A 13,471-nucleotide genomic window follows, 5' to 3' on the forward strand; every position below is an offset into this window, starting at 1 on the left:
CTGTCCTTGGCCAGGATGGCTGATCTTCTAGATAGGGTTTTAAACTAAGTTTGCTAGGAGACAGGGAAACACTAACTAGAGCTTACCCATGGACCAAAATACAAGAAAGCTCCATATATATATGGACACTAGGAGAGCCAATTCTGAGAGAGACAAGGGAATAACCCTCCTTCAGCATGACAGGGAACTGAGGGTTTCAACAGGAGGACTTAGGCGCCTGTACGCTAATGCCAGGAGCATGGGAAACCAGCAATACAACCTAGTAGGGATTACAGAGACCTGGTGGGACTCCTCACATGATTGGAGTGAAGCTATGGAGGGCTACGCCCTGCGTAGGAGGGACCAAGTAGGGAAGAAAGGTGGAAGCATAGCTCTCTGTGTCAAGGAGCAATACACCTACCTGGAGGCCGACATCAGCTCCAAAGAAGAGCAGCTTGAAACTGCAGGACGGTTAGGAGGGTACGAAGCCGGTTGCAGGGTAGGACCCAGCAAGTCCTAATGAACAGATCCAAGTTGTCTTGGTGAGAAGTGGACAGTGGTGTCCAGCAGGGGTTGGTGCTTGGTCCTGTATTTTTCAACATCTTCATCAGTGATTTGGATGAGGGGGTGAAGAGCTCACTGGCCAAGTTCACAGATGATACCAAGTTATGGGGCAGCGTGGTCACACTTGAAGATAGGTTACAGATACAGATCTAGACAGGCTAGCAAGTACAGATGCAGTATCAGATGTAAACTGAATTATGCTGGCACACATCCAGGAGGGGCCAGCAGGGGACTGCATGCTTAGGGGCAACCAACACGGGTTCATCAGTGGCAGGTCCTGTCAGACCAACCTGGTGGCCTTTTACGATCAGATCACCAGATCATTAGATGCAGGGGTAGCAGTGGATATAGTCTTCCTGGACTTCCGGAAGGCCTTCGACACTGTCTCTCACCCCGTTCTCATTAAGAAACTAGGGGACTGTGGTGTAGACACCCACACAGTCAATTGGGTCGCCAACTGGCTGGAGGGCCGCACACAGAGGGTGGTGGTGGATGGGTCCTTCTCAACCTGGAGGGACGTGGGCAGTGAGGTTCTGAAGGGCTCGGTCCTCGGGCCCGCGCTGTTCAACATCTTCATCAGCGATTTGGATGAGGGGGTAAAAAGCACCCTGTTCAAATTTGCTGATGACACTAAGATGTGGGGGGGCGTGGGCACACTGGAAGGATGCAACAGGCTACAATCAGACCTAGACAGGTTACAAGGGTGGGTGGACGAGACTAGGATGGGTTTCAACACAGACAAGTGCAAGATGATGCACCTGGGGAGGAACAACCGGCACCATACCTACAGGTTAGGGAACTCCCCTCTTGTCAGCACGGAGGCGGAAAAGGATCTGGGGGTCATCACTGACTCCAAGATGAACATGGGCCGGCAGCGTGGGGAGGCAGTCAGGAAGGCCAACCGCACCTTGGCATGCATCCACAGATGAATCTTGAGCAGGTCCAAAGAGGTGATCCTCCCCCTCTATGTGGCACTGGTCAGGCCGCAGTTGGAGTATTGCGTCCAGTTCTGGCCGCCACACTTTAAGAGGGACGTCGACAGCATGGAGAGGGTCCAGAGGAGGGCCACTCGTACGATCAGGGGACAACAGGGCAGGCCCTATGAGGAGAGGCTACGGGACCTGAACCTGTTCAGCCTCCAAAAGAGAAGGCTGAGGGGGGATCTTGTGGCCTGTTATAAACTAGTCAGGGGGGGGTCAGCAGGCACTGGGGGAGTCACTGTTCCCCCGAGCACCGCCAGGAGTGACCAGGAATAACGGTCACAAGCTGGCAGAGGGCAGGTTTAGGCTAGATATCAGGAGGCGCTACTTCACAATCAGGGCGGCTAGGGCCTGGAACCAGCTTCCAAGAGAAGTGGTGCAGGCTCCTACCCTGGGGGTCTTTAAGAGGAGGTTAGATGAACATCTTGCTGGGGTCGTTTGACCCCAGTATTCTTTCCTGCCATGGCAGGGGGTCGGACTAGATGATCTGCTCAGGTCCCTTCCGACCCTAGAAACTATGAACTTCAACATCGAGAAATGTGAAGTGCTCCACCTGGGGACGAACAATCCCCTGCACACCTACAGGCTTGGCAACGCCAACCTGACCAGCACTGTGAATGAAAGAGACCTGGGGGTAAAAATAGACCACAGCATAAATATGAGTGTGCAATGTAACACTGTTACCAGCAGGGCAAATAATACTCTGGCATGCATCAATTGATGCATCTCCAGTAAGACCAGGGAGCTGATTCTTCTGCTCTGCTTGGCACTGATGAGATTCCAGCTGGAGTACTAAGTCCAGTTCTGGGTGCCACTCTTTAACAAGAACGTGGTACAACTTGAGAAAGTCCAGAGAAGGGCCATCTGTATGATTAGAGGCTTGCACAGCAAGCCATACAAGGAACGGCTGAGGGACCTGGGACGCTTCAGCCTGAAAAAGAGAAGGCTGAGAGGGGACTTGTTAGCAGTTTACTGCTGTCAGGGGAGTATATCAGGGGCTGGATGAAAATCTGTTCACCAGGGCACCCCCTTGGGAAGAACCAGGAGTAATGGCCACCAACTTCTGGAAGACCATTTCAGGCTCAACATTAGGAAAAACATCTTCATAGTTAGGGTGTCCAGACTGTGGAATAGGCTCCCATTTAGAGGTGGTACAATCACCTACCCTGGAAATCTTCAAGAGGAGACTGGATAGTCATTTTGCTGGGGTCTTTCCTGCCTGGTGCAGGGGGCTGGACCCAGTGATCTTCCAAGGTCCCTTCCAGCCCTACAATCTACGAATCTCAGGATGCTGACTCTTACTGCAAGCCAAACTTCATGTAATGAAGATGCAGAGTCATGAAAGTATTCCACAACAGAACAGAGAACAGTTACAGTCTATTAGCCTAACAGAGAAAGAAAAACAGCAGCCTTCAGCATAGCTATCCCCTCCAAACTCCAGTGACAAACAAGTGCACCATGCTGCTTCTTCAAAACCTAGCAGCTTAAAATAACCTCCATTAATTCTTCCAGTTCCCCCTCCCATTCTACATCCCTGATTTCCATTTAGTTTGGGTTGTCTCAGTTTGTCTGCTCTCAGCTGAACACTGATTCCAAGTGGGCAGTGGGAGAGCTACTCATATTCAACTCAATGAGTATAGCCTACTGAGGGATGCAGGGGATGGAAAATGTGAATCAATACTGGACATCACTGAAAAGACATGCTATAGTTCAACCACAGCTCCTTGGGTTTAAATCACGGATTATTGTGCGAAATGCTGTGGCTTGCCTCATGCCCTCATGCAAATTTAACCAGGTTAAAAGATCTTAGTTCACCTTTAAAAAGTTTGAAACTGCAGAAACCCAAATATTACAAAGCTGATGAAGTTCCAGACTAAGGGTGGCCCACCTGCAGCAGGCATGCTCAAGGTGACATGGGCAGCCTCTATGTGGCAGATCAGGGAGGAAGCAGGGAGCACTGCTGCAGAAAGGGCTGGGAGCAGAAAGCACTGTAAGATTGGCACTGTAAGATGAGAGGCCTGCCTGCCTACAAGGCTGGACCCCACTGTTCTAAATATTCAGTTCCTGATTACAGCAGAAAGGTGGTTACATCAGTGAAGAGAAAACATTGACAGCAATTCTGCAACTGCAAATTAAAAGCGTTATATCCTGAAGACTACAGCAGTTGCAGAAATGCATTTTATGCAAGCAACTTAAGTTAGTTTTTTTTTTTAAAAACTGAGAAAAGACTATTTACAGGAATTACACTGATCCTAGAATCTCCCTGACAAATTGTACTTCCCACACTGACTACAAAAGTGCTAATGAGCCCAATCCCACCTCAACCCCAAGAGGGGTCTATGTGGGTAGAGCAGGGATGGGCAAAATACAGCCTATAGAACGTCCCTCAGCCCCACTTGGCCGAAGCGTGGCGGGCAGCCCAAGCCATGGCACATGCAGCCAGTCCCGCCACCCCTGGGGATAATGGGAATGGAAAAGTAACAACTCACTCAAGCTCCTTAAGTGGCCCTCCAGCCCAAATACTTGCACACCCCTGCGGTAGAGCCAGCCCAGCTGAGAGAACCTCAGAGGCAGAATGGAGTTTGCATATTAAACGCCCTGAAGGAATATGTAACTTAGGCCAGTAACTCACAGGAGATTGCTACATACCAGTTTGTCTGGTATTAGAGACGCCTGGTGCGGGGTTCTTAGGTTTACTTTGTGACCTGGGCCTGCATTCCCTAATTGAGCAGCATTCTAGTCTCTACTTTGCCTGGAACCTACCTAGGGTCTAAGTGAGACAACTGTAGCAAGTGCCGCCCCTGCCGCCCCCCCCCAACTTTTTATAGTCTTCTACTCAAATCCAAGCACTGATTTGTCATAAGCCCTAAAGCAACACATTTATAGACTCAAACATGTAGAAAGGGACCTAACTACACACACTGCTGCTGAATACAAAAGTGGGGGAAAAGGATGTCCCGCTACAAAGTCTGAAGTTACTGGTATAAAGATTACTATACCAAGTAAAATAGTCATATATAAATTGTGTATACTCATAAATACTACTTGCCCTCTGCTCTCCCCAGACAGTTACATAGTAGCTGTAATGCTAAGCATAACACTTAGAGCTTTCAAAAAATTAACAAGCCCACAGCTCTGAGACAAGTGGTATTGCAGTGTACAATGTTAGGAGAGCTAAGAGAGGGACAAGTAGTGAGTCAGAATCCAGTTCCCTGTCCTCTGCTCAGACCATGGTTTTCCTTTGTACATGCTAAACTCCTAGATGAACATGCAACAGCCTAAGTGATTTTGAGAGATCCAAAGTCATTGTCCCATTTCCCTTTTTGTACCATACAGCAGTATTTCCAGCTGTAATTTCAGACATTCAGCACATCAAACTTATTTAGTGCACTTATACTGGTATGCCACTGCCCCTTAAAATGTTACCGGTCACCATTAAGAAAGATATTTTCCCTATTAATCACTAGTTTGACTTTTTTGCCCAAGAGCTTGGGGGGGTGTTAAGTTAATTTCTTCATAGAAAATGATTAGGCTTCTTTAAAAAATATATATTTCCGTGACCTATGATGTGCTGATATTGGCTGTGTACACATGTTCATTTCTACCTAAAGAGATTTCTTTCTGTACAAAAATAGCTTGGGAGCTGGACTAGACTGACATTCCTCCAGCCCCACGGCTGGAGAACTTACTTAGGCAAGTTGCTTCACCCTGCAGTACTCGAGGTCAACTGGAAAAGAGAAGACAGAGGGGCCAGGAACTAGAAGGCTCCTCCCTAGACTACTCCTGACCTTAGAAGTATCCACTAATTGACAGCCTGCCCTCTCCCCTACCCAGGAAGGGGCAATGGGTCAAATGGCAGATGGCAGCAGCTGCCACAGGCAGTCCTGGGAAGGTTCCTGCCCCAGGAGTATGCACCGATTTCCCATCCCACCAGTCAGCTGATTGGCAGGAAGTGGGCATTCTGCCCCACAAGAGAATAGCTCCCGCTACTAGCCCTCCCGCAGGCTGACCCAGAAGTGCAAAGAGAGGAGGCAACACTCAGTCAACGTAGGAAGGGTCTGGGAGTGTGGGGCAAGGCTAGAGAGCCTGTGGCACAGCAGCCTGACTCATCCCACAGTATCCCAGGTCAGCTGGAAGGAGGGGCCAGGAGCTGGGCTGGGGAAAGCCTCTATGGGCGCCTATACACGTACAGGGAGGCTGCTGGGACGCGCAGCAATTACAGTGCATTGAAACAGACTCAATTAATCAAGTCTGCTGCAGCATGGTAATTACTGTACTCCAGCATCAAGTGTTATCAGCATCCCTACACTGAAAAATGGCAGCAAGGGTTCAATAACTAAAGTTAGAGCGCCCCCACCTCCATTTTTCAGTATGGGGATGCTGATGCACATGATGCTCTGAACGCTTTAATTAAAGCGGCTCCTGAAGCCATGTTAATGCACCCCCCCATACCCAAAACACATCTATAAACACCCCACACATTCAGCTCACAGGTTCTTCAGCTTCCCCTTGCTCCCATTCCTCCTCCTGCCCAAAAAGCTCAGTGTCAGGGCAACAGTTTAAAAGCAGATGTCCATGAGTAGGATTGGGGAAAGCCCCCTATCCAGCTTCCCCTTGCCACTCACGTTGGTGGCAAGGCAGCAAAGGGGAGCTGGTGGAAAACAGGTCAGGAAGATTTTTCCAGATCCTGTGGACTGCCTGGTTTAGGGAAGAGGAAAGGAGCAGTGACTGCTGCTCCCCACTCCTCCCAGTTTGGGGAGAGCGGAGAAGCTGTCCTCCCACACCTTCTCAAGACTCAAATGACTCCAGTCTTGGGAAGATAAGCAGATAAGCTGGGGGAAAGCATGTAAATGTTCATTCTCCTGAAAGAAACACTCCTGGGAGTGATTTAACCATGGTTGTTGCTGGGTTATTTTTTCTCCTGGAGTGGCCATTTTTGCTCCAGAAGAAAAAGCCTGGATGTCTGTACACTTTTGGTTTCTACCAGAACAGCAATTTTCCCAATAGAAACTGAACATCTGTACCTGGCCAATGTTGAAGACCCAAAGTTGGTTAAAACAGCCATTGTGCAAAAGGCTTGGTGTATAATCAGCAGATGACTGTGCTTAACATATGTAATCCCTTCCTACATCCTGCAATTTATTCTGTAAAACTCATCCTTAATTCGTATGGAGCAAGACAGATAGCAAATGGGAAGTATTATTTCTCATGTTGATCCAAAACCTCACTGCTCCAAGTATCAACAGAGGGCCAATCAATGCTAACCAAGAAGGTAAACTGCATGCTTACTTTTGTTTTAAAAAAATTCCAGTGTTATCTGTATTTCTTTCATACTTAGTTTCATAGTTTCATAGTAGCTAGAGTCGGAAGGGACCTAGGGAGATCATCTAGTCCGACCCCCTGCCTTGGCAGGAAAGAGCACCGGGGTCAGATGACCCCGGCAAGGTGCTCATCTAACTTCCTTTTAAAAATCCCCAGGCTAGGAGCCTGCACCACTTCCCCTGGAAGCCGGTTCCAGGCCCTAGCCGCCCTGACTGTGAAGTAGCGCCTCCTAATATCTAATCTAAACTTACCCTCCGCCAGCTTGTGACCGTTATTCCTGGTCACTCCTGGCAGCACACGGGGGAACAGGGACTCCCCCAATACCTGCTGATCCCCCCTGACCAGTTTGTAGCAGGCCACAAGGTCCCCCCTTAACCTTCTCTTGTGGAGGCTAAACAGGTTCAGGTCCCGTAGCCTCTCCTCATAAGGCCTGCCCTGCTGACCCCTGATCATACGAGTGGCCCTCCTCTGGACTCTTTCCATATCGTCCACGTCCCTCTTGAAGTGTGGTGCCCAGAACTGGACGCAGTACTCCAGCTGCGGCCTGACCAGTGCCGCATAGAGGGGGAGGATCACCTCCCTGGACCTGCTCGAGATGGATCTGTGGATGCATGACAGGGTACGGCTGGCCTTCTTGACTGCCTCCCCACACTGCCGGCCCATGTTCATCATGGAGTCAATGACGACGCCAAGATCCTTTTCCGTCTCCGTGCTGGCAAGAGGGGAGTTCCCCAACTTGTAAGTGTGGTGCCGGTTCTTCCTCCCCATGTGCAACACCTTGCACTTATCAGTGTTAAACCCCATCCTATTCTCATCCGCCCACCGTTGCAACCTGTCAAGGTCAGCTTGTAGCCTATTGCACCCTTCTAGTGCACCCACATCCCCCCACATCTTAGTGTCATCAGCAAACTTGAACAGGGTGCTCTCTACCCCCTCATCCAAGTCACTGATGAAGATGTTGAACAGTGCGGGCCCGAGGACCGAGCCCTGCAGAACCCCACTGCCCACGTCCTTCCAGGTCGAGAAGAACCCATCCACTACCACCCTCTGGGTGCGGCCCTCCAACCAGTTAGCGACCCATTTGACTGTGTGGGCATCGACACCACAGTCTCCCAGCTTTTTGATGAGGACAGGGTGAGAGACAGTGTCGAAAGCCTTCCGGAAGTCCAGAAAGACTACATCCACAGCAACCCCTGCGTCTAATGATTTGGTGACCTGATCGTAAAAGGCCACCAGGTTGGTCTGACAAGAACAGATCGAAAGTAACAATTTTTAGTGACCTCTGACTTGGTAATGACTAAATACAAAATATATGAGTATCCAATCATAGAATCACAGAAAGTTAGGGTTGGAAGGGACCTCAGGAGGTCATCTACTCCAACCCCCTGCTTAAAGCAGGACAATCCCCAACTATATCCCCAACCAAAGCTTTGTCTAGCCGGGATTTGAAAACCTCCAGGGAGAAAGATTCTACCACCTCTCTGGGGTACCCTCCAAGTAAGAAAAATGTTCCTAATATCTAACCTAAACTTCCCTTGCTGCAACTTGAGACTGTTCTGTCATCTACCACCACTGAAAACAGTCTAGCTCAGGACCAGGCAAAATACGGGCTGCGGGCTGGACCCAGCCTGCCAGGACATTTTATCTGGCCTGTGGAACCCCTAAAAAATGTAGTAAATTAATATTTATTCACCCCGGCTGCCTGTCAAAGCAGACAGAAGCTGGGGCAGTAGGACCCAGAGGGACCCCTCAGCAGGCTTAAGCAGCCCAGCCCTGCCCACCCCCAGCCAGTTCCCTGATTTCCTGCCCCCGCCCTACTCGGATACCACCTGGCTGTGGCTCTGGCCTGCAGCCATAGGGACAGACCATGCACGTGTGTTCACAGGGTGAGTCCCACATGCACACTCCACCATACACAAGCATCCACACTTTCCCTCGTACTGCCATACACAAACCCCAGCCAGCCTCCCCCCATACCCACATGCTTCCTCACCCTACATACCTATACCCACCCCCTACAATATACAACAGTAAGACTTCATTTTAAGTTATTGTGCAGTCACCTCTGTGTACACTACACAAACGCATGTAAATCAGGACACAAATATTTTTTTTAAATCAATGTAATGAATGTTGTAGATGTTCGATTTTTAGAATATAATTTGGTATTTTTCTGGTTTTGAGATGGCAAAACCCCTTGCTGAAAGGATTACTCCCAGAGCAAGGGGAGGGACTTCTGGTGGCAAAGGTCAGGGGGTAGGGGGTGAAAATTCCAGTCACAAGATGGTGACCAGGGGGTGGGGCACCTGTCAAAGGCCAGGGCTACCCATGTGGCCCTCTACAGGTTGCCAAAACTCGGTAAACAGCGCAAAATAAATTACCTGCCTTGGTTGAGCTCCATCCTAACTATTGTGAATTTATGTAGCATTTATGCTAAAAGTGTGCTTATAACATTCCATATTACTGTATATGAACATAGGACAAAAAAGATGTTTTTTAAAAATAAAAAGGATTTTTTAGCTGTTATTAAGGCTTTTTATAAATCTAAAACCTGTTTCAAATATCATCTGATTTTATTAAGAAATATGTAAGGTCGAAAATTATTATAACTTCTTCAAACATCTTTAAAAATACATAGGGTGAATCCACAGCTCATGGAAATTTAACAGGAATAAAAGGACAGTCATTTTTAGTGAAGCATATTTGAAATTTTTCCCAGGCTATTCTGAAAAAAAAAATCAGCAAAATTCACCAAATAAAGATAATTTCTATAATTAACAAATAATTTAATTGTAAATGATAAAAATGACTTCATAAAAGTTGCTGTACTCTAACCATGTTTGTTTAAAAATGAACAAATGTTATAGGCAACTTTGTATGTTCAATAAATGCCAATTATCCTAGTGCAGCTGCTTAAGAACTCCTGAGTAAAAACTTGAGATAATAACCTAGTGGAAAGTAATATATCAGGTCACCACTTCTTACATACTAAAAATGTAAAATAAAAGCTAAAATATATTAAGGTACATAAACTGCTTTAAAATCTAGCTTAAATGCTTCATCTAGTTCTAAATCTGCATGTCTTCATGGTCATAACAACCAGATTGCGCCTTCCCTTTGAAAAAGAGTGACATATAACTCATGCTTTAAATAAACTATTCCATTAAATAAAGGCTTTCCACTTGTGGATTTAAATCACAAAATCAAGTCACTCTGGTCTGAAAAGTATATCCTGTACTGCCTGCAGAATTCTGCTATATACAGCAGATTATGCTAATTCCAAGGGACCCATTCCATTGTGTTGGTTTAATTCAAAAGAACGTTAGTTTAGCGGGCAAATACAACCCAGGAGTTCTACATTTTAGAACACAAATACTCATACAACTTTGTTAAGTTATACATGAATGTTCTTATTTCAGTGAGTTATTACAGCTCTTACAGACTGAATATGAGGAGAAAAGGGGGATACTGAGAAAAGGTTTGAAGAAATCAAACTCTCAACGGAGGTGGCAAATTTCCAGTCTTATCAAGAGGAGGTATAGATCCATCCAATGATTAGGGCATACTGTTCATAAAGGAAAGAAGGGCACATTATAAGTGAAAGGCATAATGGGATTATAATTTGTTTACACCGATACCCTGGAAAAGCAAGCTTCAGACACAATGCCATGCTTGCTTTTGTAAGTACTAAAGCATGGTGCAGTATGCGTGGTTACTGCACTGTGCACATGGCACACAGGTAGATATTGCTGCTATGTTGCTGTAGCAGTGCGCTATGCCCAGGGAGTGTGCCACTACGGCAATGCAGCTGGTGATCAAGTGCAGACACCGCAGGGCGACATGTAGATGTGCCTAATGAGTTGCAAAGCATTTGAAAACAGCATCTAATTGAACTGCTGATGTTGGAGTTCAGGAGAGAATTTCAACCACATATACCAGTGTCTTCCATGTACCAAGTATCAAGATAAAGACTGGATGGATCAGGAGACTGATATCAAATTCAAACCATCTCACTTCTAGGGTCACAGTCTTCAATTATTAAAAAGCAACAAATGTTTAGAGGCCCATTAAAATAAAAATTAGATTCTTAGTCCAGGTCCTAGTGAACAGATGTCCACATCTCAGAAACCGTCACCACATTTGTCTTTGTCTCTGAAGAATGAAGCAGAAGGATTTTACAACTAGTATCTACCACCTGCAAGAGGCCCTTTTAGATCCAGGGAAGATACATCACGGAGGGAGAAATAAAGCCTGGTTTTCTGCAGCTTATGCTGTACCAGTTCTACATATTAGAGGTTTTCCAGAGTTGCTTGACTGTCATCCATCAGCAGCATAGAATTTACTGGTTTTTTTAAAAGTCACGCAGACATACTACAGCTAAAGTGAAAAGGTGAAGTTATACGAGATGGAAAAAAGTATCAATCTTTAGATCTCAGCATAGTTAAATAAATGTAAGCAGTTATAATGCTATCTTCATACAAGACACTGCTAACACCTTGCTACATCTTTGGCACAAGTCAAATAGCTGAAATTTTCTGATCCAGACTTACCTGGCATCAAAAAACCCATTCCAGTTCTCAAAACTGATTCAATGGCACAATAGGGACAGGCACTCCCATCCAAAGAAACATTTTACCTGAAGTTTTGTGAGACACACAACTGTGATTTTCTTTTTCTGGGCTGCAAATACACTTTTGACATGTATCAAGAGTTCTTTGCCCACCTGCCTGCCAAGACAACTGTAGTCAGAGAACAAAAACTCTTCCTAACTGCATCAGAGCTGTAACCATCCCTGACTGATACAGTACTTTCTCTTGAGCCATCCGCTGGAAAACTCCTAAATTCTCATAGGGGAAAGGAGGGAAAAACCCATCTGGAAGGTTGCAATGGGCCTTGTCCATACACAAGAGAAACCTGCCTTCACGACTAATGCTACTACACACTCAAGCTCCAAAATCATCCGCTTGCAACAGTGCCTAAAGCAATGCTACTAGTCAGTGGTTTGTTTGCTTTTTAGCCCTCCCAGTCCTGTTGCTCCCTTTTACAACAATGAGGTTTAGGCCCACACCTTGATTTCAGCAGCAGAGAGAACAGAACATGGGACAGTGCGCTCTTATGCGTTTCCAGGCAAGTTTTGGGCCGCGGCTCACAGCAGTTTTTTAAGGCAGAAACGCAAAATAGAAACGTGACTGCTGCTCCCTATTTTCTCTAAGCTTCTGGAAATTGGCCGTCCAGGGCGGACGACTCCGTGAGCCCGAGCTCTCGGGGCGGCTGGAAGAAGCTGAAATGCCCCAGCCTTGCCGGGCCCCAGACCCGGGGAGCGGTTTCAGCCCGGGTGTCGCTCCGTGAAGAGACTTCTTCCAGAGCTCCCCGGCCGCACGGGCGCTCCCGCGGGCCTCCACATTCAACACGGTGCGGCCCGGCCGCAGGCCCTGACACTCCCCCGGCTCGGGCCGCGGCCCTCGCTTCGCCGCCGGGACCCGCGATCCCCAGATCCCGCGGCGCGGCTCTCACCTGCGGGCGGGGGCGGCCCCGCCTCCTCCCCGCGCGCATCCCGGGCCGGGCGGGCTGTGCCGGGCACGGCTCCCGGCAGGCGCGGACCCGGCTCCGGCAGCACCTGCGCCTGCGCGGCGGGAGGGGGCCGGGCTCTCCCCAGGCCCCGCCCCGCCCCGCCCCGCCACACCCGCGGGCGGCCGGTGAGCTCAGTGGCGCTGCGCTCCGCTCCGGTGCCCGAGGGCAGGTCCCGGCACTGTCTGAGCTCTGGCCCTGCCTGCGGCCTGCCTTCCGCCGCGGGATCAGGGCGGGGCGGCGGCTGGGCAGGCGCCGGCGCAGGCCGAGCTGCAGGGCTGCGCCGGGTCTCGCCGCCCTTGGAGTCCGTCGGCTCGGCGGCGGCCCTAGCCCGCCAGCGCCAAGCCGGGGGCCTCGGCCCGCGCTACAGCGAGGGGTGCAGGGCGCCCGAGGGCCGCCAGCTCCGCCTCATGCTCGAGCCCCGCAGAGGAGACCTCCGGCCCGACCGGAGCCGCAGCCCCTTGTCTTGGACTCGCGGCCGCTTCTCCAAGGCGACGCTGGGTGCTTCCGCCCCGCTGAAATCCTGGCGGGGGAAACACCACCGATCTGGGTCCAAGAAGGCAGTTTTCCTTAAGCTCTCCCGGGGATAATTATTCCCCTGGCCTGGCTTACTACCCGCCAAGGTGTTGGGGCTTAATGCCCACTTCATGGAAATGGGAGGCTCCTCCCTAGCTTGCTCCTGAGGTCATATAGCTGACGGCAGGCGAAACTTGAGGGCACGCAAACCCCGAGCCAGCAGGCTTGGCCCTGCAGGTAGGAACCTGCCAAAAGACTTTGGAAATATCTGAAGCCACAGGGGCAGGGGAGAGAGGATGTTTGCTGGTTCCTGGGCCACTTAGGGTTCTGGACTGACTCATGGATTTGGACTTGATTTGGCTGGGAACACAACAAATTTCTTTTAAAAAAAAAATTTAAAAAAAAATCAAGCTCCACCTGTGGCAGCAGCACCAGCCCGCACCGTGACCTGCTCTTCATTCAGAACAGGGGCATCACTTGTTTCCAGATATGCTTTCACAGCAGGCAGGAAGGGTGGGGAAGCCACCACCACAGCCACGTGC

At 49.0% G+C, this 13,471-nt stretch overlaps 1 protein-coding gene across 2 annotated transcripts in view; it reads right to left on the bottom strand.

The window, feature by feature from the left end:
- The window catches only part of GFOD2 (Gfo/Idh/MocA-like oxidoreductase domain containing 2), an 80,668-nt gene that overhangs the window by 61,261 nt on the left and 5,936 nt on the right, over nt 1-13,471 (bottom strand). Inside the window, exon 1 of one of the 2 annotated variants that reach the window (XM_090063420.1) lies at nt 12,360-12,796. The exons of the other annotated variant lie outside the window; for it this stretch is intronic. The gene's annotated coding sequence lies outside the window, so the exon portion shown is untranslated. Of the gene's footprint in view, nt 1-12,359; nt 12,797-13,471 lie in introns of those variants that run through there. 2 annotated transcript variants of the gene reach the window in all.

This window comes from Crocodylus siamensis, chromosome 9 (assembly GCF_052110815.1).
Source record: "Crocodylus siamensis isolate JL-2025a chromosome 9, ASM5211081v1, whole genome shotgun sequence".
Classification (NCBI taxonomy): Eukaryota; Metazoa; Chordata; order Crocodylia; family Crocodylidae; genus Crocodylus; species Crocodylus siamensis.